The following is a 21,633-nucleotide window of genomic DNA, read 5'->3' as shown; positions in this document are numbered from 1 at the left end:
CTCTGAGAGTCACAAAGGGTCTCAGTGCTTAACAGCACTCAGGGAAGCAAAACTTTTGGGGTCTGGGATAGATTTTAAAGATGAAGGCCAGAGGATGATGTGCCCTACCCTCACAGCCAAGAATTCCTTCCCAATATCCCATCTATCCCTGCCCTCTGGCAGTTCGAAGCCATCCCCCCTTGTCCTGCCCTTCATGCCTTTGTAAAAGGTTTCTCTCCATCTCAAAGTTCTTTTCCAACCTTAATTCTGTTATTTTGTGATTTTAACCCTCATCCAATTCCTTCTTGGAGGTGAAAGAGAAATCTTTACCCACACGAACATCTACTGTCGTTAAGAACTACATTCACTGCCTTTTCAGAGCCACTACAGAGCCAGGACTTTAAATCAGCTCTGATTCCTCCTGTTTCTCAAGGTGGAACATGCAAGACATGGAATTTTGTCTTGGAAAGGGATGACCAGACCATGGACACCTCACCATTTAACTGTTTTTTATAATTGTTTTTTATTTCCAGAAAAACCTGCAGCTTTGGTGTTGACCCAGCCTGGACGGGCAGTTCTGGACAGGATTCTGCTGATTTCAGGTGAATGCTGCAATATAAATTCAGCGTTTATATTTTCTTTATCCTCTTCATTGATTTGCTTTACCACGTTCCAGGGAATTGCAATTACCTGCCGGAAGCACACGTCTGGGAATATTTCCTGGTGATCCAGTGCTATCTCCTTTCTTTTTTTTCTGCTAATGCCAGGAGCTAAACCAAAGCTGGCCACTTCTAAAGGCAGTGCCTGTATTCCCTACCCACATGCCACAGTTTTAAGATCCCAAAGGAAGGGATGGTATGATCAATCCCAGTTTTACTCATCTTTTCCAAGCTCTGTGGAAATTCCTTTGGCATTTCCACAGCTGGGCAAGCTCTGCTCGTCTCAAACTGAGCTGAAGAACGACCCAGACCAGGCTTGAGCTGCTTCTTGCAGCAAAACACCCCAATGTCTGCTCACAGAGGTGACTTGGCAGAAGGAATAACTCCCAAAGAATAGCAGGATTTTCCTGCAGGAAGGCTTCAGACCACCAAGACTGAGGGTTGAGGATATAAACCTGCATGTTATTGGCAGGAAGGTGACAGTGAGGTTTTGCTGAAATCACAGAGTCCCAACTTTTTCCCACTGTAGGAGATTCCTCTGCAATATTTTCTGTGCCATGGATTGGAAAGAAATAAAAATGGTGAGTGGGAAACCTAAGGAAGTCTGTGAGAAAGATGGAGAGAGACAATTTATGAGAGAATGGAGGGACGGGACCAGGGGGAATGGCTTCAAACTGACAGAGAGTAAGATTAGATGGGGTATTAGGAGGAAATTGTTCCCTGGGAGGAGGTCCTGGCACAGGGTGCCCAGAGTAGCTGTGGCTGCTCCTGGATTCCTGGAAGTGTCCAAGGCCAGGCTGGACATTGGGGCTTGGAGCAACCTGGGACAGTGGAAGGTGTCCCTGCCCATGGCAGGGGGTGGGAGAAAATGATCATTAATATTCTTTTCAACCCAAACCATTGTGATTCTATGACCCAAGAAAAAAAATGTGAGGAAGACCTCAGGCCTTTCCTGACTCTCCCACAGGATGCCCTCACAGCCATTCAGAGCCACCACAGTTCACCTCCTAGAACATAAATTTACCACCAGTCCAAGCTGGCAGCTGTGTTTATAGCCTGCAATTACTGCAGGTCCCATAAATGTGGATGGAATGAAGTGTTAATACCTGTCTGCATGAGGAGTGCAACAGCACATCAGCACTGTTATTATGTGAAGGTAATTATTGACACAAGCCTTCAGCTGGATCTTAATGTATTTATTAATATTCCTCTTTATAATCATGTTGCTCTCCCATCATTATGATTTTATTCTTTATTCAGCTGCTAGATGATAACCTTGGAAAAGATACTTGTAATAATAAACTTGAGACATTGTTTTTAAATGTGGAATACATATTTAAAACATCTCTTATTAAGCCTTGCACTCATCAGCGTTGATTTTTCCCAGAAATAGAATTTCCCTGACCTGTGAGCACAGGAATAGGAGATGAAAAGGGGAGGGAACATTTTTTTACACAGTTCGCACTCAGCAAATTATTATATTATTCCATTTCCGTCATCCCTTCTAATCAGAAATGAAAGTGTACAGAGGTTGTTAACAGCTAAGTGCTGAAGGTTACAATAATTTCTTTGGATGTTTGACATGGAACAAAGGATTTAGGGTCAGATAAACACTCTTCCACGAACTAAATTAAGTCTTTTTGCTGGATACCAGAGCCAAGGAAGCAAAAATCACAGAGTAAACTCCCCACAGTCAATAAACAATAAGTAACCTGTCAAGTGTGAGTGAAAAGGGGGGAAATTAGGCAATGTTGGGATCTACAAACTGGAGCAACAAGGCAGAACAGTGAGAAAATTAATGCCAACACCTCATAAAAATTACCAGTGGCTTCAGCTGAGTTTCTCACAAGTAAATGTCAACTGAGCCAGAGGCTGCAAACACCTCTGGAACTTGAATATTAAAATTATTTTGAAGGCAAATCCCTCAAATGCAGGGAGAAAGGTGCCAGACTAGGAAATTGAGTAAAGCATTAATGAGCAACAGCTGAGGAGAGGCAAACCCAGCCCTGGAGCTCTCCGTGCTGATGCTCCCAAGCCTGGGTTCAATTCCTCCCGTTTTGGGCAAATTGCTCGCTGATGGCTGGAGCTGAGCGGGTGGGACTCGGATGAGAGCAGGATGGGAATGCTCAGTGGGATCACCCAGCACGGTGGGGTTTGGGTGTGTTTACACTCCAGTAACCAAGCTGGGGTTTGGTTTCCAGCAGAGCATCCAGCAAGATTTAATTCTCATTAACTTCTCTGTTGACATAAACAAATCCTCACCAGGAATCCTCTCTAATTCCTATCTTGTTAAGGCAAGCTAGGACTCACAAAAAGCATTGCCTCCTGTTTCATCTGCTCGTTAGAAAGCTTTTATCACGCTTTAAAAATGCATTTCTCTATTTTCATCTGCATCATCCATCTTATTCCCAAAAAATGTATTTTTCCCTGGAAAATTCACATCATGACTGGTCCCAAACCCTGGTGAGAGCTGAGCAAAGACGTGGTTGAGACAATAAAGTGTAGCCAGAAATTTCCAGAGTGCAGGAGCTGCTCGTTCACCATTTAAATGCCTCAATCTCAGCCCCACTCAGACCCTTCTGTTTAATTGCCTTTTTTTTCTTTTCCAGGTTCTGTCCATTTTGCTGGATGAATCCAAAAGGGAAAGGGTCAAACAGCACCTTCTGTGCTCACTCTGGTCTTTGCTTTCTGGTAGGCTTGGCTGGGTGTGAACACTGCCAGAAAAGGCTGGGATTGAGTTTTTTCCACTTAAAGACTATTGTAATTAGGACTTGAGTGGCAGAAATGCCATAAAAATTATCCTAAACAAATAATAAATACCTGTTTTACCCCCACATCTACAGCAGGGTGAGTTAGAAGCCCAATTTTACCTTAATTCCTTCAGTACTGTGTCTTTAATTATTGTGGCCCAGTATCATTCCCATAATAATCAATCAGAATTGGAAATACAACCCCAATTCATCTGCTACAGTGGCTGCCGCTTTTCACTTGTATTTCAGAGTTTATACAACAGAACTCTCATAATACCTTCAAGGAAAAAAAAAAAAAAAAGAAAGAAAAAGCAGGCAAGAAATAGATGTCTTGGTCCTTCATCTAAATTTAATGAGCAAAAGAGTTGCAGTGAAATTAGAGATGTGCTGAACTATCCAGAGGAGATTCCAAGCCATTATTAGCCTGCTCACCCTGCTACTTATCTTCAAACGCACACACCAGCAGCAGAAAGGATTTAGGTTACATTTTAGTAATCCAAATCTTGTAGGTACTGGGGTTTAGTGAAACTGGAGCACTCGTTACTATAATTTAGCTACAAAAAAAGCAGCATTTAGTGAAGTAAGAGATCTGGCTTTACAGCACAAAAGCAAGGGGAGTTTGGGGGCTGTGGCAGCGAGGCTGGAGTGTCAGTCTGGATTGCCAGCCTCAAAGCTGAATTTCCGTGGGTTTGGGGATTTGTCAAGTATTTAACAGTGTTGAAATGTAAACTTTTTTCCTTGATGTTCAAACCTCTGTAAAACAGCCTTTAAAGAAGGGAAAAAATACAGGAGGAAGAAGCAAAATCAGCAACACTGGTGTGGCTGTGCTTAGGAGCAAATCCCTTTCTTGCATGGCTGAAGTGGGAGCCAGACATCCCAGTTCCCTCCTAACCATGGATGAGGAGGAGCTGGGATCTTTCAGGGGAACTTTTGCCTCTCTCTGCCTCAGTTTCCTGGACCGGCACCTGCAGAGGCCTCTTTTTCTGGTGGTAAAACTGCAACTGAACTGAACTGAAGCCATATGAACATTGTGATAATGTGGCCTTGGGTGTCTGAATTTAATTGATCAAAACTAAGAACTGTGATGGAAAATTTAATTGGAAAAATCATTATCAGAGATACATAAAGTGCATCTATTTCTCTACTAATCTAAAGCCTCTAGTTCTCATTAATCCAACTTATTCTCATTACAACTCCTCTATTAATGGTGCTGTGTGGAAGGAGGAAGCATCACCGTGTGTAGCACAAATGTGCTGTGAAAATAACACTTGTGATGTGTGGAAATGTTGAGGATTGGGTTTAATTCTGTGCAATTCAACAAATTCTGGACAACAGCACATTTTAACAGTGGCTTTAACTGAGTGCAGCTCCTCCTTGCTCCGTGTCCCCTTGGCAGGGAGCTGGGAGCTGCTCAGCCACTGATTAACTCAGGCTACCACAGGGTCTCCCAATTAATAAAAATCATCATCCAGTGGTCCTGTCAGACGTGGAGCTGCATTTCTGATGGCAAATTCACTACCTGGGGCTCTCCCAGTTGCTGCTCTCCCTGTCCCATCACTCCTGCTTGCTGGGCTGGGCTGTGGAGACAGAGTTCACTCGTTGGTGGGATAAGTTCCTCTCATTTGAATTCGACATGGGCGACATCCCATTATTCATCTTCATCTAAATTCAGGTGAACATGCAATTAAAAGGGCTGTGATACCTCTAGATCCTCCACTGCCTCTAAATATCTGACTCTGCCACTGTTTGGAGCATGAGGGAATGTGAGAAACACTCACTGAGGGTAGGCAGGCAGTAATTGTTACAGAGGAGGGTAAAAGCAGGAGAGAGGCTTTTGTTTTATTTCCACCAGGATAAACAAGTCCTCAGAGTGGGGAGAAATTACATGGAAATTATATCCCTGGGAGTGTTCAAGGCCAGGCTGGGTGGAGCAACCTGGTTTAGGGAGAAGTGTCCTTGCCCATGGCAGGGCTTGGAATTTGATGATATTTTAGATCCTTCCAACCCAAACCATTCTCTGGCTCCGAGATTTCATGATATGTGATAGATTTTGCACCATAACCATGCAAAACCAGGTTTTTTAAAATTATTTGTCACTGTTGATATAAAAACTACGTTGAGAATGTTCCAGAAATTGTATCATAATTACTTTGGGAAGTTTTTTTCAGCTTTATATCCTAAAGACCTATTCCTCCAGTTTAAGATCTCATTGCTTGCCTGAGACTCAAGATTTATATCATTAATTCTCCAAAGTTAACCACTTTGGGTTCAGCTAAATCTGCTCTTAATTGAAGTTTGAGTAACTAATGGCACAATAAACCAGTTTATTATCCATAAATAGAGGGTTTTTTCTCCTGCTTCATGCGCTGTAATGAACCAGAGAGACAGGGTTATATTTCTTCCAGAGAAAATAGAATTTTGAGTATTTTTGGGCAGGTTGAAACTTGTGGAGAGGCAGAAACAGCCCTGAACATTCACTTCCTGGACCTTTAAGGCCTCTTTCTGTGTGAGAATTGGCTCAGTGGCTTCTAATTTGAAATCATTACTGTCAATTTTCTAACAGCAGCCAGCAAATATCACCCACATCAGCGTTTGCAGAAATCTTCCACGTATTTCCCAGCAAACCAGGAGTTTAATAAGCAATTAATTGCTGAAATGATGCAGAGCTATCTGCAATAAGCATTTAGAGGCATTGCAACAAATTCAATTCAGAAGAATAAAGAGGAGCTGGTGAATATGCCTAAATGGACCAGTTTAAAAAATAATCAAAATAAAAACGATTAAAAGCCAGAGAGAGAGATTATTTGTAGGAGGTCCAGAGTGAGAGTGAAAAGGGCAAGCTGCCACTTTTCCAAGTTGAATTTTAGAACCCTCACTTGTAAACTTTCTGCACCTGAATAAACTGAAAATTAAGCCACAGGGAAGCATTTTGGGAGCGAGGTGCAGAATCCCACTGCAGCTCCCTCTGCTCTGGAGGCATTCCCAGGTCATTCCCACGGAGGCCAAAGGATAATTCCTGAGCTACTTGAAAACAAATTACTCACAACAGGCAACTGATCAAGTATTTATGTGTTAGGGCAGTCTCTGCAGGTGATATTTTCATTAGAACATTTTTTTATGTGCTAGATTATGGATTAAACCTTTTGGGATCTGCATGCCAAGGAATTGGGATGGAGACGACAATGTTAGACACGACTTAGAAGGCCCAAATTAATAAATTAATATAGTTTTAGAAAGAAATTGCACCTGGGAAGGACCAACTGATGCCCACTGGATGCAGGACATGTGCTGCCCCTGGAATATCCTCTCTGGATCCAGGCACTGGGAGAGGAAACCACTGTCACCTTTTTCCTCTTCTGTCTGCAATATTACAGACATTTATCCAAATGATGAGCTAAGGAAGTTTCCAGCAGAGCTTTGCAGGCTCAGGAATGGACAGGAGGTTTCTATTTTCTTTGTTTTCGGTTTACCCTGAAGAAATAAATCCCATTTTTCTCCCCCTGCAGCTGAAAAGAACCCCTGAATTCCAGCAAAGGTGTTCCTTTGCAATAAATCCATGGACTTATAAATCTTTCCTGGTCTTGCTTGAGAAATTTTACTCTGAAATACTTTTTTATTGCTTCCAAAGTGTGTGTTTGCCTCTCACTGCTCAGCCTTTGCTCCATGAGTAGCTGCTACTTTTAGTTCCTACACAGCTTGTTAGGAAGCAGGAAAATTCTGATTGCTTCCAGTTTGCCACGAAAGAATGGAAAGTATCCCCTGATAATCCTAAAGTGGTCTTAAAAGTGTTGGCTTGCAAATATTCCTGCTCAAATCCAACTGCCCTCAACTGGGTTTATCAGCAGTGACTGGTCTGCCAGCCCGCTCTGCAGTGGGGATTTGGAAAACAAAGCCCAAGTGTTTAAAATAAACCCTCTGGAAAGGTTTGGAATGGGCTCAGACACGGTGGGAATGCTCAGAAGCTTTAGAGCTGAAGGCAAGATTCTCACCGAACCCATTAGATCCTGGCTGGTGGAAATTGCTGTGGTCCTTAGCACCACTTATAGTTCTGGAAAGTTCATTAAAATTAAGGCTTTGTCTAATTGAGCAGCTGATATCCATCTCTTTGGTTCAGTTTGTCCCCTGTTCACCTGGCTTTAAACACAAGGTTTTGCTTGGAAGCTCTTGGTGATATCTGAATATTTCTCCTCATGTCTCTGCCTGTATTTATCTGATTTTCCGCTAAATCCTTCAGGGCTGAATCTCCTGAATCCATTATCCAGGCTGCACTCGTGGAATCCAATTCAATAATTCAATACTACTCCAAAAAAAAAAAAAAAAAAAAGAAAAAAAAAGAAAAATTAAACGTATTTTTAGAAGCTCAGTTCCTCATTCAGCTTTTTCCGTACAACCGACTGCAGCTGGGGATCATTTTTCATATTTCCCTATCAGTGTTTTATCAGTGCTTTCAGTTTGGGATGTTAATTGAACTGAATTAATTCTTACCAACACACTGGGAGGAAAATGATCAAAATTACGCCCAGAGTTTTAAAAACTCGGGTGCCTCTCTAATTATTGACATTTTTAATGGATTTTTTTTTTTTCTAGATACAATATTTGACCTCTAACCTACAAAGTGGGGGATTCATGTGAGACAAGAAAATATAATTTCATGATACAGCAGCAAAACGAGACTGATGTTTTATTAGAAGTGTTTGCACATGAAATGTGCTATGAAAGTTAATTTTATTACTAAATTGGTATACAAAGCTGAAAGGCCGAATCCCCAAAAGGGAGCTCAGCTGTCAATTCTTCAAGCACAATGCTACAACTAAAAATAAAAAATTCAATGTTCACATGAAATTTCTTGGCTTAAAGCGTGCAGAGCAGATTGTGCAGCTCCTCTTGCTCCTGAATACTAATTTTACGTGTAAACATTTCCTTATTCTGGGAGGGATTGCTCTTCGTTTGCCTCTCACAATCCCTGGAAAACTGGAAAACAGGAAATTATCTCTCTTACAAAGGGAGGCTGGGAATTAATAGATATGAAACTACAGATTAAAGAGTCTCAGAAGTAAATTGTGTGCCCAGCACTGAGTTTCAGCATCCCTGTGCCAGCGATTCCTGCTCCCATGGCATTGCTGTGCTTCCTGCAATCACTGAAAGTCCTGCAGCAAAGCTGATTTGGGGTGAATTGGGCCCATGGGGTGAAATATTGGAAGTTCATCTGTGTTGTGCATCAATCTGAAAATAAAAATGCCCTTGCAATGGGAGAGGCTTACCAAGGTGATGGCCAGGGCAGAAGTGGGAAAATCAGGCTTTAGCTAAGGCTGATCTCTTCCACCAACAGGTAAGAAAATGAAAATAAACTCGTTGTGTCTGAGATTTGGGAGACGGCAAAAATAGATTTTTATTAATTAAGTACCTCTAGCACAGTGCACTTCCCATGGAAAAGAGCTACAGTTTCCTCTTGGAATTATGTCTGAGGCCAGGTTGGACAACGCTTGGAGCAACCTGGTCTAGTGGGAGATGACCCTGCCCATGGCAAGGGGTGGAAAATTCGACTACATTTGGCACTCTGCACCTGCAAACCAAGTTTGCTTTAGTCCCCGGTTCCCAGTTTAGGTTTTCCTGCTGTATCACAGTCCAGGGCCATGAAGAGCCTTGTTTTCCTGTCACAGAAGTGCTGTGGTTCCCAGCCAGGTGTGTGCACACTCCCTGCATTATTTATCCTTCCAGGAGCAGCCGTGGAAATCCCTGCAGCTTGTTGCTGCTTCAGGCTGAGACCCCATTTAGATTGGCACAGAAAGACTTCTTTTGGCTGTTTCCCTCTGCAAATAATCCCATCTTCTTGCAGACATTCCTTTATTAATTCAGCTGCTCCCCAAAGTCACCTTCTATGCTCTGCTGGTTGGGTTCTTTGCGTTACAAAAAATAAACTTTAAAGCGTTGTGAGTTTATAACTGGTGGTTGGTTTGGTGTGGGTGCATTTGTGTAAAAGCAAAGGTGCAGCACCCAGTGGAGTGGCCAGGACACTAAAAGTGTGTTAAATCCCAAAGCAGGGGAGCTGCTCTGTGTGCAAAGGAGTTTGGGGTTGGGCTTGATGATCTTGGAGGTCTTTTCCAGCTTTAATGATTCCGTAATGATCTCATCCCCCACCTGCCAGCTCCACCCTTCTGCCTTGCCCTTGAACACCAACCTGGTATTGCAAAATTGGTTTTTCAGGTGGGATTTTGGGGCTTGAAGGGTGCAGAAAGACTTTGCTGAGCATACAGCCATTTTAGAGATGAATTGAAGAGTCTCTTCCCCAGCTTTGAAAAGAATAATTCAGCTCCATAAATGTTTGGATTTTTCATCTGACCCTGAAGTCAGGGAAATCTTTCCTATGGCAGCGGAAAACAGGAGCAGGTGCTGCACATCCCAACATCATCCCAGCAGCAGAATGTTCTTCCCTGGTGTTTTAAGCTCTTCTCTGACAGCTTATCAGGCACCATGAGCTGAACATTTGAGCATTTTAAAGCGAGAGCTAATAGGAGAAACAGCATCTTTGCACGGTGTCATTAGGAGATGGCATTTCCAAAAGAGAGTCAAAAACTTATTAAAATTTGATGTGTGCTTCAGGAGCCTCTCGAAAGTGAATCATCCCCCCTTCCAGCCAGGCTTTGTGCTGACTCCCAGGCTGGCATCCCCCGATCCTCTGAATTTTGAGAGCTTTATGAATTCACGATTACAGGGTGTCAGGAATTCAAGGACCAGCTTGCCACGGAGCACGAGTTGGATGGGAACATTAAAAATTCCTGCCTGGAATTGTTCTGGCCCACCAGTAGGAGCAGACCTGCTGGTTGCTGGTGGAGTGGAAAGCAATTAGAGGAGAGGCTGCTGCTCAGAGCTCCTGCCGTAGCTGCTCGTGTTTGTCGCAGGTTGCAAACATGCTGAGAGCTGTTTATTTGAGCAGAGACTTACTAAAGGGAGTGATATTCATACGTTTGGGTCACTGACAATTTTGTGTAGAGCTGTGAAGTGCTGCTGATTTTTTTTTTCCCTCCCTGGAAACGTGGGCTGTAGCAAAAACAAATTGCTGCAAACAGAAGCAGCTGCCAGAGAGGTCAAAGAGTAATTTCTGTGGCCAGATATGATCAACTGGTGTTGAGAAAGAGGTGGATAAGGAAGGAAATTGTGCAGTGCCTTTGTTTCCAGGAGAAGAGCTGATTAAGATGTCAGCTTGTTCTGCTTCCATCTTCATTTATTAAATTGTCAGCTTCTATCTGTCCCACGGGATCTCCCTGCAGTGAATCTTCTCTACAGAGGGAGATTTCTGGGGCTGGGTATGATATTTCAGAGTTCGCTTCCCATTGAAATTGTACTAATTTCAGGGGCTTAAAAATGGAGATAAAAAGCAGCACATTTGATCTCAGCTTTTGTTATTCATCACACAGGATTTTTTTGGCCAAAGCTTTGAGATCAATCCTTTGGTTTCACATTCCATCACTGTCATGTGTAAAACACATCTCTCAACTTTCAAGCGACTTTGGCTTCCCTTCAGGCAGCTCAGGCTGACTCAGAACCCTGAATGGAAGAAGTCTTGGTTGTCACTGGTGCCCTTCCTCCTTCTCCAGGCTGACCTGGACCCACTTTTTGCCAGGTGATGTTCCAGTGACGTTCCAAGCATCACCCCACTCCACCTTGCCCTAAACCAGCCTCGCTGTGTTCTCGTGGTGCATCCTGTGATCATTTTCTGTGTGGGAAGATTGTGCACAGATCAGAAATGTCTTATCAGACAACTACCAAACACCAAATCCCCGGGTCCTGCTGCACTACAAGTGTCAACAACAGCACTTGGCCTGAAGGAGAGATCCTTTGGCTTCCTTTTAGCTGACCTGCTTCTTCCTTCCAAGGTGAGATCACACCAAAAGTGTGTAAAGTCTAATGAAAACAGCACCTGGCTCTGTGAAAAGGTGGAAAAGCTCATTTAGTTGACTGAAAACTCTTCAGTTTGCAAACACCTTTATTGCACTCAACACAGGCCTCACACAGGCCCACCCTCTGGAAATAAAATCCTTAATTTGTGTTCCCTGCCCCATGGGACCTATTGGAACCTGTCTGGTGCCAGAGGCTTCCCAGAGCTGCAGCAGAGCTTCTCAGAGCCGCCCCAGAGCGTGCTCAAAGTCACAGCATCCTTGAGCTTTCACTGCCTCCCTGTTATTATTGCTGCTGTTATTAGACTTTGTAATGCACTCAACTCCCAAGTGCTCCCTGCCATTGCTGAGATTACACAATCCTTCAAGGAATGTTAAAGACAGCTGTTTTGTGCATGCTCCAAAGGAACAGGGAGGGGGAGAAGCTGCTTTTTGCACTGCTGTGCAGTGCTGCTGTAGAGAACTGAAATGTAGGTGAAGGAGAAAAGACCTACAAGGTCTCCAATGTACAACAGGAGAAGGGAGGGGCAGCTCTTCCCAAAAAACCTGTCCTGCATGGCACAGCTGGGACTTGGATAGAGGTGGAGTGAGTTGTTGCTTTGGGTCAGTAACCAGGGTGGAGAGTCCAGAGCCACAGGAATGTGGCCAGAAAGGTCTCAAATGGTCAAGTGGTCCAAGCTGGTCCCATCTCACCACAGAGCCACAAAACTCCACAGAATCAGAGAATCATTAAGGTCGGAAAAGAGCAAGATCAGAGTCCAAACATTTCTTGATAAATGCACTTCATTAACAGGGATGGAATAGAAGATGGTGGAGAAAAGAGAAGGAATAAAGTAAGAAATTGTTTTAGCTACAGGTTTTGGAAAGGAAGGAATGAAAGACTTTTATATTTGCAAAGCTCCTTTGCATTTTAGGAACGTGCTGTAACCGGAATTGTGTAGCAGGATATAGCATTGATAGTACTGTTAACATTTTTTAATTGATTTTTATTCTTAGGGACAGGGAGTTTATAACATCTGACACCCTGGCTGTCTCAAGCAGTACATCCCTAATTTTTTCCAGGAGTTTGCCTTGAGGCCGAGTGTGGACTTGGACAGGCTGGGATACTTTTCTTGAGTTTGCTTTTGGAAGAGATTTAACTGAGCAACATCTAAAATTTCTGTGTATTCACAAAGTCTAAAGGTTCAGATTATTTTCACAGCTCAATTATTCCAAGAAGAGTTGATGTGAACAGAAAAAAACAAAGCCAAAGCCCATCATAGAAACAGTCACCTAATGCAATATTAAAATAATTCTGTGAAACATTGAAGGCTGGAGAGTCACTCACTTAATTTTCTCTATTTGGGTGGTTGATTTACACGTGGGGCTAATTAACACAGCACGAGGTGGGTGCCAGGAGCTCATTGTGGGCTCAGGTGGGGCTTCCACTAGCCCAGGGTGGGGGTGACCCTCAAAAGATCCTTCAAAGCCTCACTTGGTGGGTGGTGGAGATGATGCAGCCAAGGACAGGACAACAGTGACCAGACCTGCCTAGGAAGAGCAGCCCTAAAATACTGCCCGAGAAGGAAGATAAGAAACCTGAGCCACAGGTAGGGAAAATCTGTCTAAATCAAGTTGTTTCTGCTGGGAAGGTTCGTGCTCCAAGAGGGGAATGGAGCAGCAGATGCTGGGCAGGAGCCACGCGGGGCTGGATGCAGGGAATGAGGGAAGCAGAACGAGCACAGCTGTTAAGTGATGGCCCATTTAGGGGAAGGAAGCTCTCAGGATGCTGCAGTGGGTAACATCAGGTAATTTAATCACCAAAAGTGACAATCAAGCCGAGCACAGTGAAACCCCCAGGCCACGAGGGCGGCTGTGGTGTAACTCCAGTGAAGGGCTGCTCTTATCCCATTTTCAGGGAATTCTGAGGGGCTGCTGTGGTGTAACTCCAGTGAAGGGCTGCTCTTATCCCATTTTCAGGGAATTCTGAGGGGCTGCTGTGGTGTAACTCCAGTGAAGGGCTGCTCTTATCCCATTTTCAGGGAATTCTGAGGGGCTGCTGTGGTGTAACTCCAGTGAAGGGCTGCTCTTATCCCATTTTCGGGGAATTCTGAGGGGCTGCTGTGGTGTAACTCCAGTGAAGGGCTGCCCTTATCCCATTTTAGGGGAATTCTGAGGGGCTGCTGTGGTGTAACTCCAGTGAAGGGCTGCCCTTATCCCATTTTAGGGGAATTCTGAGGGGCTGCTGTGGTGTAACTCCAGTGAAGGGCTGCCCTGATCCCATTTTAGGGGAATTCTGAGGGGCTGCTGTGGTGTAACTCCAGTGAAGGGCTGCCCTTATCCCATTTTAGGGGAATTCTGAGGGGCTGCTGTGGTGTAACTCCAGTGAAGGGCTGCCCTGATCCCATTTTAGGGGAATTCTGAGGGGCTGCTGTGGTGTAACTCCAGTGAAGGGCTGCCCTTATCCCATTTTAGGGGAATTCTGAGGGGCTGCTGCTCCCTCCAGCCGGGATGGAGGGTTCTGGGTGGGACAGGGCACCGTGCTCAGGAGCTCTGGGATCCTCAAAAGCTCCTGGCTGAGGCATTTCAGGGGAGGATGTTACCAACCACTTGGAATTATCCTTGTTTTTTGCATCCAGCTTTCCCAGAAACCTCAGGAAAAAGGCAGGCGAAGTGAATTATAATGGAGAATTAGGGATTTTCCTCAGTCCCAAACTTACCTGAGTGTTTTTGCTTTCCTCTTGACCAACCTGGTCCTTGGAATTTAGGCCTGAGAGCCACTATTTTATATATTTTATTTTACTCTGCTTTGTCAGAATAAACTGTGACATATCAAGGAGTTTGTGCGAGGAAGAGGTAAAATGAGGTTAAAAAAATGCTGCATTTAAGCTTAATTTTTTTCCAGAAAGCTTCAGGAAGCTGAATGGTGAAGAGGGATCATGAACCAGGGGGGACTGGGTGGTGCTGATGGCAGATGAGAGAACACATCCCAATAAATAAATAAATGTGTGTTAAGGGGATCAAATGATTATTTATTGTGACACTTGGGCATTAGGAGAGGTAACAGGCGAAAAAAAGGGGAAGAAAAATTTCAGCTTTATAGCATGGGGGAAAAAACTTCTACCTTGGCAGAAATTTATTGGACTGTGGGACGGTTCTGCAAAGGAAGTGAGATCAACCTCCTGGTTTGGCAAGCTAAAACTGCACCAAGTAATGCTACAGTAAATTATTGTAGTAATTTACCAGTAATTAAAAGGGTAAAATAAAATTTAACCCTGCAAAGCCTTCAGCTTCAATGCTTGTGTCCATGGCACCTGGGGAAGGCTCTCCTATCCCTGATATTTGGCACATCCCATATGCCTCTTTTTATCCTGGGACTTGGAAAAGCTGGAAAAACGACATCTAATCAGTGAATTTTGGTGTCCATACAGGGTTTTCATGGATAGTAACAGTAATAATTCACCTTTCTTCACATAATCATTGATGTCATCATCATGTGCCATGATTTGTATTTTGGGTGCTTTGGACAAAATCTGATCAATGACAGGACATCTATAATTAATAAAATTATATAGAAAATCAAAATAACTCTATATTTAAATAATAGGAATAAAGAAAGATATTGTCAACATTTTGTACATTAAGGATTAACCCACGCCCCCCAAAAAACCCCAACAAGAGGAAAAAAACCCCAAACCTACAAGAATAAACATCTTGTTCAGTTTAATTTAGCTCTGCTATCACTGAGTTTAGTGTGGCACAACAGGAGGAGCTTGGCCAGGACTGTGTGCACTTTACCAGGGTAGATTTTTTGAAGATGCAAACAGAAAAAAGGTCACAGTCTTGGCTTGAAAGTCAATTAACTCAGGGAGCAGAATGAGAGTTCATCCTAATCCACTAATGTGTTTCTCACTGGTCATTAATTCAGGTCTTGGAAGTGGCTTCAGGAGAGTAAATTACTCTTCTATAGGAAGAACCTACAAAATGTTTCCTTCGATTATGATGAATAAGTTATTGGTGTAGTTTTGTTTGACAAAACCATTATATAGTCCTGAAAAAATGGGATTTTTTTTTGTTGTTGCTGTGAGTAGGTTCTGCAGAGCAAGGGAAGCAACAGGTAAAGAAGGATCTGGTCCATTTTTAAGCTGTGAACATTTAATTTAGTTGTGATAATCACTATAATCATTTACTACCTTCCAAAGCAGGTCAGTTGCTCAACTGAATGCATCTTAAATGTCTTAAAAGATATTTAGATTCTCCTTTCCCTTATGTTAAAGCAAACACTGTTGATGGCTGAAAGATTTCATGCTGAAATTAGGTATTTTGGCATGAAAATCCCTCTCAGACAATGTCCAGTGTTCCTGGTGTAAGGAGGAACTGAACAGGGTAAAACTCATGGGCAGAAGGTTTCACTTTCATTTAAAGGATCAGGGGATAAGGTGGGATAAGGATTTTTCTTACATAAGACAAAATATCAACAAATTTTTAGTAACAAATTGGATCCTTTACAGAAAAAATTTTGAAAGGAGCACAGAATAAAGGGCTGTGACTCAGCCACCCAGATCTACAAACCAAAAATTAACAACTTGCTTTTTATCAACCGCTGATGTTCTACTGAGTCCAGGGCTGACTTAGGCCAGTAAAAAGATGAAATAATGACATGAAATGTCTGCAGAGAATTTAGATATTTCCACTACATGGTTTGCATGTTTTGACTTGAAGCAGGTATCCTATTTCACAAATATCAATCTAGTTTTTGGTAGACCAACCCATTTTTAAGTAGCAATCAATCCTGGAGTGCAATTGCAGGTGATGTAAAAGTAGAACGTAAGAGTTTCACTCTTCTCATGGTTCAGGGAAGGGGGAAATCCCAAACTGGACAGTTCTGAGCCCACCAGGCTGCAGGGAAGTTACGGAACCTCATGGAATTGTGGTGAGGGTGCAGAAAAGATGGAGCCAGTGCTGTGACAAGAGGTGGCAGCCAGAGGTAGAGCTCAGGAATTTTAGCTGGAATCATTCTAAGGATTTCTTTTTTTAATCATGCGTATGGTCAGATATGAGATGATGCTGTGGGCTCACCCCCTTATGAGGGGGTTAAGAATCTCCAGAGGAGCTGGAACACGTTTGTTTGGCAAATGCTGGTGGAATAAGTGAGATTGTTTTATTGGGCCTGACGTCTGAAGGCAATCAAAGAGAGAAAGGAACCAAACCCATCCCTCTGGCTTGCTGCCAAACAACCTGAATCCTGCCAGAGTGGGATAATAACACCAATTGGCTCATTGTCTTTTTTCAAAAGCCATTTCCATTCATTCTGTTCCCTAATTGATCCCTGAGCCAGCTTCCTATTGCTGTGTTTGGGCTGCGCAGCTGAATCCTGTGCTGCTCCCGCTTCCAGCTTGTGGTTGGAATCCCAGCCTGGAGGAGCTGGGAGTCAGAGCAGCCTGGAAAAGCACAACAGCAGGGTGATGGTTTTGTAAGCAGGGCTTTGCTAATGAGGGAACTCACAGCAAATTATGAGAGGGAGGACACAAGGTGAGGGCTGGAAGTGAGGTTCAAACAGGGATGATCCGAGGAGCGCCGCGGTGCACAGGATGGGGGTGAGGAACTGGGCAGAACTCCTCTTTCCTCTCCTAAAAGCTGCCTGCTGCTGTTTCAGAGGATGCTCAGACCCTCAGATCATCGCCTTTTGCCCGAATCACAACTAATAAGAACAGCAAAATGTGTGATGAGGGATTCTGATTAGACCCCTCTCGTTTATGAAGATCGAGTATTAATTTTTGCAGCCTTCCCAAGCTGAGATTCGATTCCACTTCTTGTGCTTTGCAGGACTAGATAGTTGTTCTTTAGATGTTGAGTAGAAAATAATTGTCTGGGTGTTGTTTGAAACTGCTGGCTGTATGAAATGACCAGGAACGACCCCTGGAGAGTCGGTTCAGGAAGGTTTGAATCACCCACTTTGAATCACCACCCTCTGCGTGACCTACAGAGATGAACAAGGCTTATCTTACATCCTAAATATTTACAGGAGAGACTAAACCATCACTAATGTCTTAACCTAACAGGTTTTGACACCGTGAAATTAAAGCTGGCTGTGAAATCAGGGTCACATGGCTGCTTAAACCCCACCAAACCCACTATTAAATGTTCCTGGACCCAGAATGGATGTTTTGGTCAAATTTGGCTTCAGGACTGGTAAATGCAACTCATAATTTATAGAAAAATTAATCTGAATCTGCTATTTCTCATAGAATTTTGCAGTGCTTGACTATTCCTACGTAGGTCTGATGCCTGTGCTCCCCTCCAATCTGCAAATAGCCATTTATAAATTTGGGCTATGGAATGACTCAGTTCATTATTAAAGGATACTGAGCCTCAGAGACTGCAGATAATTACTTTTGCATACTATTAAAACTGTTCGTAAAAACTGACATTATTTTAAGGCTCAATGAGAGATAGACGACTAAATAGCATTAAAATTTTATTTTTTCCCCTCTCTGCAAATACAATGACATTTAAAATATGACATTTGGAAGGCAGAACCTCTAATATCCAATAATGCCAGCGTGTGTGGCCGTATTTCTTGCCTGGCTGCAGACAAATGGCTGTCAATGTCACCTTCAGCACCTGCCATCACTTATTAGCAGCTCTGAAATTCTGCTTGGGAAAGTTTTGTAGCATTTTATAGCCACCAGGAAAGTCAATTAATTTGGCTGTGCTGCAATTATTCCACCATTCCCTTTGATTTCCCGTTGACCAGAAATTTTCAGGCAAATGCTGGAGGCCAATTAAGAAGTTGTAGGATTGACAGAAGTGCAGATCCCGTTCCTGTGGACTTGAGGCTCAGGGTTTGTTGTGTGTAACTTTGATTTCTTCATCTGCTTTATTTTTGCTCTCATTGCTGCCATCTGCATTGCACTTCAAGGAAATCCCTATTTCCTTAAAATTAGGGCTCTTCCTTTCAAATTTAGCACGCAGTTGGAAATACACGGAGGAATTTGGGAAGTGAGTGGATTCAGAGCCCAACCTTGCTGAGTTCTTTGTTTAAAATGACTTCTCCAAAATATCCACCTGTAAAAATTTAGATTTTACTGCATTTAGAATGTTTTTTCCTCCTTTCATCAGACATCTGCAATCATGGAATGAGTGGATGTGGCACTTTCTGATGTGGTTTAGTGGGCAGGGTCGTATTTGATCGAAGGTTGCACTTGATGACTTTGAGGATCTTTTCCACCCTTAACAATTCCAAGATTCTCTAACCACACATCAGACCAAACTCTAAAATTTTATTTAGCAATTTTAGACCAAACTCTAAAATTTAGTTAGCATTACCTAGGCATTCATTCAACAAAATTGCTTAAGGAAGTTCAAGTTTTGTTGGGATTTCTTTGATTGGTTGGTTTGGGTTTTTTTGGGTATTTTGGGGTTTTTTTGGATTCTGACCACAATTATCCTGAGTTCTTGGGAAGTTCAGGCAATTCTTGACTTGGTTTTCAAAGCAATTTCTAAAAATCCTGTCAAGAACCTCACTGAAGAAACTGATTCTGCTCATTGCAACCTCTCCATCTTTCAGGAGCTGTTCCGTTCCCAGTGCACAAACTCGGACTAGAATACACTTTTCTGCATGAATTAGATCTAAGTAAGATGTCAGATATTCTGTTCCTTTGTAGGTTTTCTGGAAAAAAAAACAAACCAAAGAACCATGAAGTCAGTAATGTTATTGTGCTGTTATTGTAGCGATCGATGAGAAATTAATACGAGGGTAAAATAAGGGATAGCAAAATGTGTTTGGGAACTGCAGAGATTTAGAATGCAGGAATTGAACATAAAGGAGAAAAAATAAAAATAACTGCTAAATATAGAAACTTGAGGCTAAATAAGGGAGGAATAAGGTCTGTTACTGAAAAGGTTACAAAAATTAGAAATGAGCTGAAGTTAAAAAGCAACAACAATGAAAGGCTTCAATTACCCTGGCAGAGAGTGGGCAAAGGGCACAGAAAGCCAAGAACCAGAAATTCCACTTTTCGAATGGAGTGACAACCACTTTAGAGCCATTTTTTCCTCTAAAGTGCCAAGTAATCTAAACTGAACTAACTAAACCAAGAGATTTCTTGTTCTAAAACTGTTGTGGGGAGTGGAAAAGAATTGCTTGGGGTTCTTGCAGCTTCTGAGATTGTTCTAAGTTTTGTAGAAATTCAAGTCTACAATAGAAATTAGTAATTTTTAATGTCACAGCCCTGAAAAGTTACTTTTTTCCCCCCCTAGAAAGTTAACCCTGTGTGAAGAAAGAGTAATAAAAATCACTGTTGTTCTTCAGGATGGAAAGGAAAGACGTTGAAAAATACTAGTACCAAAGAAAAGTTTAAAATCACACATAATTTTGGAAGTTGGGCAGGTCCTCAGTTTTGGGAGGAATCCCTGCACATGGCAGAGGAGTTGGAATTAGGTGAGTCTTTAAGATCCCTTCCAGCACAAACCATCCTATGATTCCATGATCAAAGGAACTGTGGCTTGGCTTTAGAAAAACAAGAGGCCCCATCCAACCTGCCCTTGAAATAAATGGAAAAGAGTCAAAAAAGGAGCACCCATTCCTCCTCCAAAATGTCTCATTTTGGAAAGCAAAATGAAAAAACCAAAAGGATCAGAAAAGGAAATTAAAAATCAAATTGCTTATGCTGAGAGAGTAATGAGGAAGGGGAACTGGAATGACTCATTTAAAAGCCAAAGACTCACTTCATGTTAGGGAGATCTAGCAGGAATTCTGGCATGGCTGGGGTGATAAAATCAATAGAGAGAACCTATTTAAGATGAAACAACTGGATGAGGAAAAGGTAAGAAGAGCAGCATTTTATAATAAAATTGGTATTGGTTCTTTTCTACCTCAGGAGTAATGGATCTTCAATGCTTACGGATCAGAGGCCTCAAAGGAAAACCCAAAATTTGTGTAGCAGGTCCTGAGACCTGAATTATCTGGATATTATCTTTACACCAGAGAAAATCTTCCAGTTGGCCACTGTAATCCAAATGTTGTTTATATTCAGCTCATGCTTTTAAAAAAATAAAACCAAAATTGATGCAACTGCGCAAGACGCTGAGTAGTGAATCTGACCTTTCCTCAGGAAGCAGAATGTGAATCACAGAACCTCAGACTCATTCCCACGACACAGATTATTCAAACAACATTCATTTTAAGCTATTCCAGAAATGAAACTCCTAAAAAACACCTAAATAATATGAATATTTTTTAATACCCACGGCAAAGGCTGTGCAGACCTTGTTCTACAGCAGGAAAGTGTTCCAACCTCCTGGAGTTTGGGTTTTCACCAAGCTGTCCAACAGAGTTAAGTGCCTGTGATTCAGAGAGGGAATTCTTGAGAGACAAGTGGAAGATAAAAATTTCTGGGCTAGGATTTCCAGTGAATATCAAATGGATTTGGGGACTGGATACGACAGGGCAGGGTGCTGGTCTCCATCTGCACTGTCTGACCCAAACTAGATCAGAAATCAGTGGGCAGTCAAGAGTGAATCACAGTGGATGTACCTGATAAACTGAGTCCCTGACAGGCAGAGAGGGGAGAGGGCTCAGCTCTGAAGTGCTAAAAGGACACTGGGAAGGAGGGAGATCATCACATGGAGCCTGTTCTGAGGAGCTGGGCTGAAATCAGCCTGACGACAGGATCAGCGTTCCTGGCAAAGGAATTACCCACATTTCAGACCTTGTATGGCTGAATGCTGCTTATTTTTGACTGATTTGCAGTTGTGTTCATTCTCTAATCTAGGTTTTAAGGACATTCCAGGCAGTGTCCGAGCCATCACCCGCTGGGCACTCCTGAAGCAGGAGCAGCAGTGGGATCCATCCAGGAGCTGCAGGGACAAATCCCATGGAAGAAACACCACTGCTCCTATGAGATGACAGCATTCACTCCATGGATTGACCACATTCCCCTTCCTCTGGGCCTGCTCCATCCCTCTGGATCCAGTGGCACCGCACGCTCCGGCCTGGTTTGACAAGTGTTCGATTACTGTTAAACACCTCTCTAAAAGCTTGGATTATCTCAAAACTTCCCTCAGATGGGGTCCTATCCATCAAATCTTCTGCTATTCCCAATCCCTGTAGCCCCTGCCACACAAATCCAATAGGATCAGCCTGCTGCAAAGCTCCCAGGGAGGAATTCCTATTCACCAGGAGCAAACAGGCTGGATTCTTTTAGTGCTGTTGTCAATAGGTGGCAATAATCTCCTTCACTGCAGCTCCTTAATAAGTGTTTATACTTTTCCACCGCCCCAGTTGGAAATTTTCTCTGAGTCTCCAGTTATTTATATCTGCAAAGTTCTGCATTTCCCCCATTATAATTTTTCATGTCACCACAGGCC

General features: G+C 42.9%; 1 long non-coding RNA gene across 1 annotated transcript; it reads left to right on the top strand.

The window, feature by feature from the left end:
• Positions 1-308: 308 nt before the first annotated feature.
• On the top strand, positions 309-3,689 carry LOC116449125. Its single transcript, XR_004242246.1, has 2 exons — positions 309-581; positions 3,248-3,689. It is a non-coding gene; the product is annotated as an uncharacterized LOC116449125 (long non-coding RNA).
• Positions 3,690-21,633: the final 17,944 nt, after the last annotated feature.

This window comes from Corvus moneduloides, chromosome 10 (assembly GCF_009650955.1).
Source record: "Corvus moneduloides isolate bCorMon1 chromosome 10, bCorMon1.pri, whole genome shotgun sequence".
NCBI lineage: Eukaryota > Metazoa > Chordata > Aves > Passeriformes > Corvidae > Corvus > Corvus moneduloides.
Note: the sequence above shows the minus strand (reverse complement) of the source record. Positions and strands in the feature narration are given on the sequence as shown.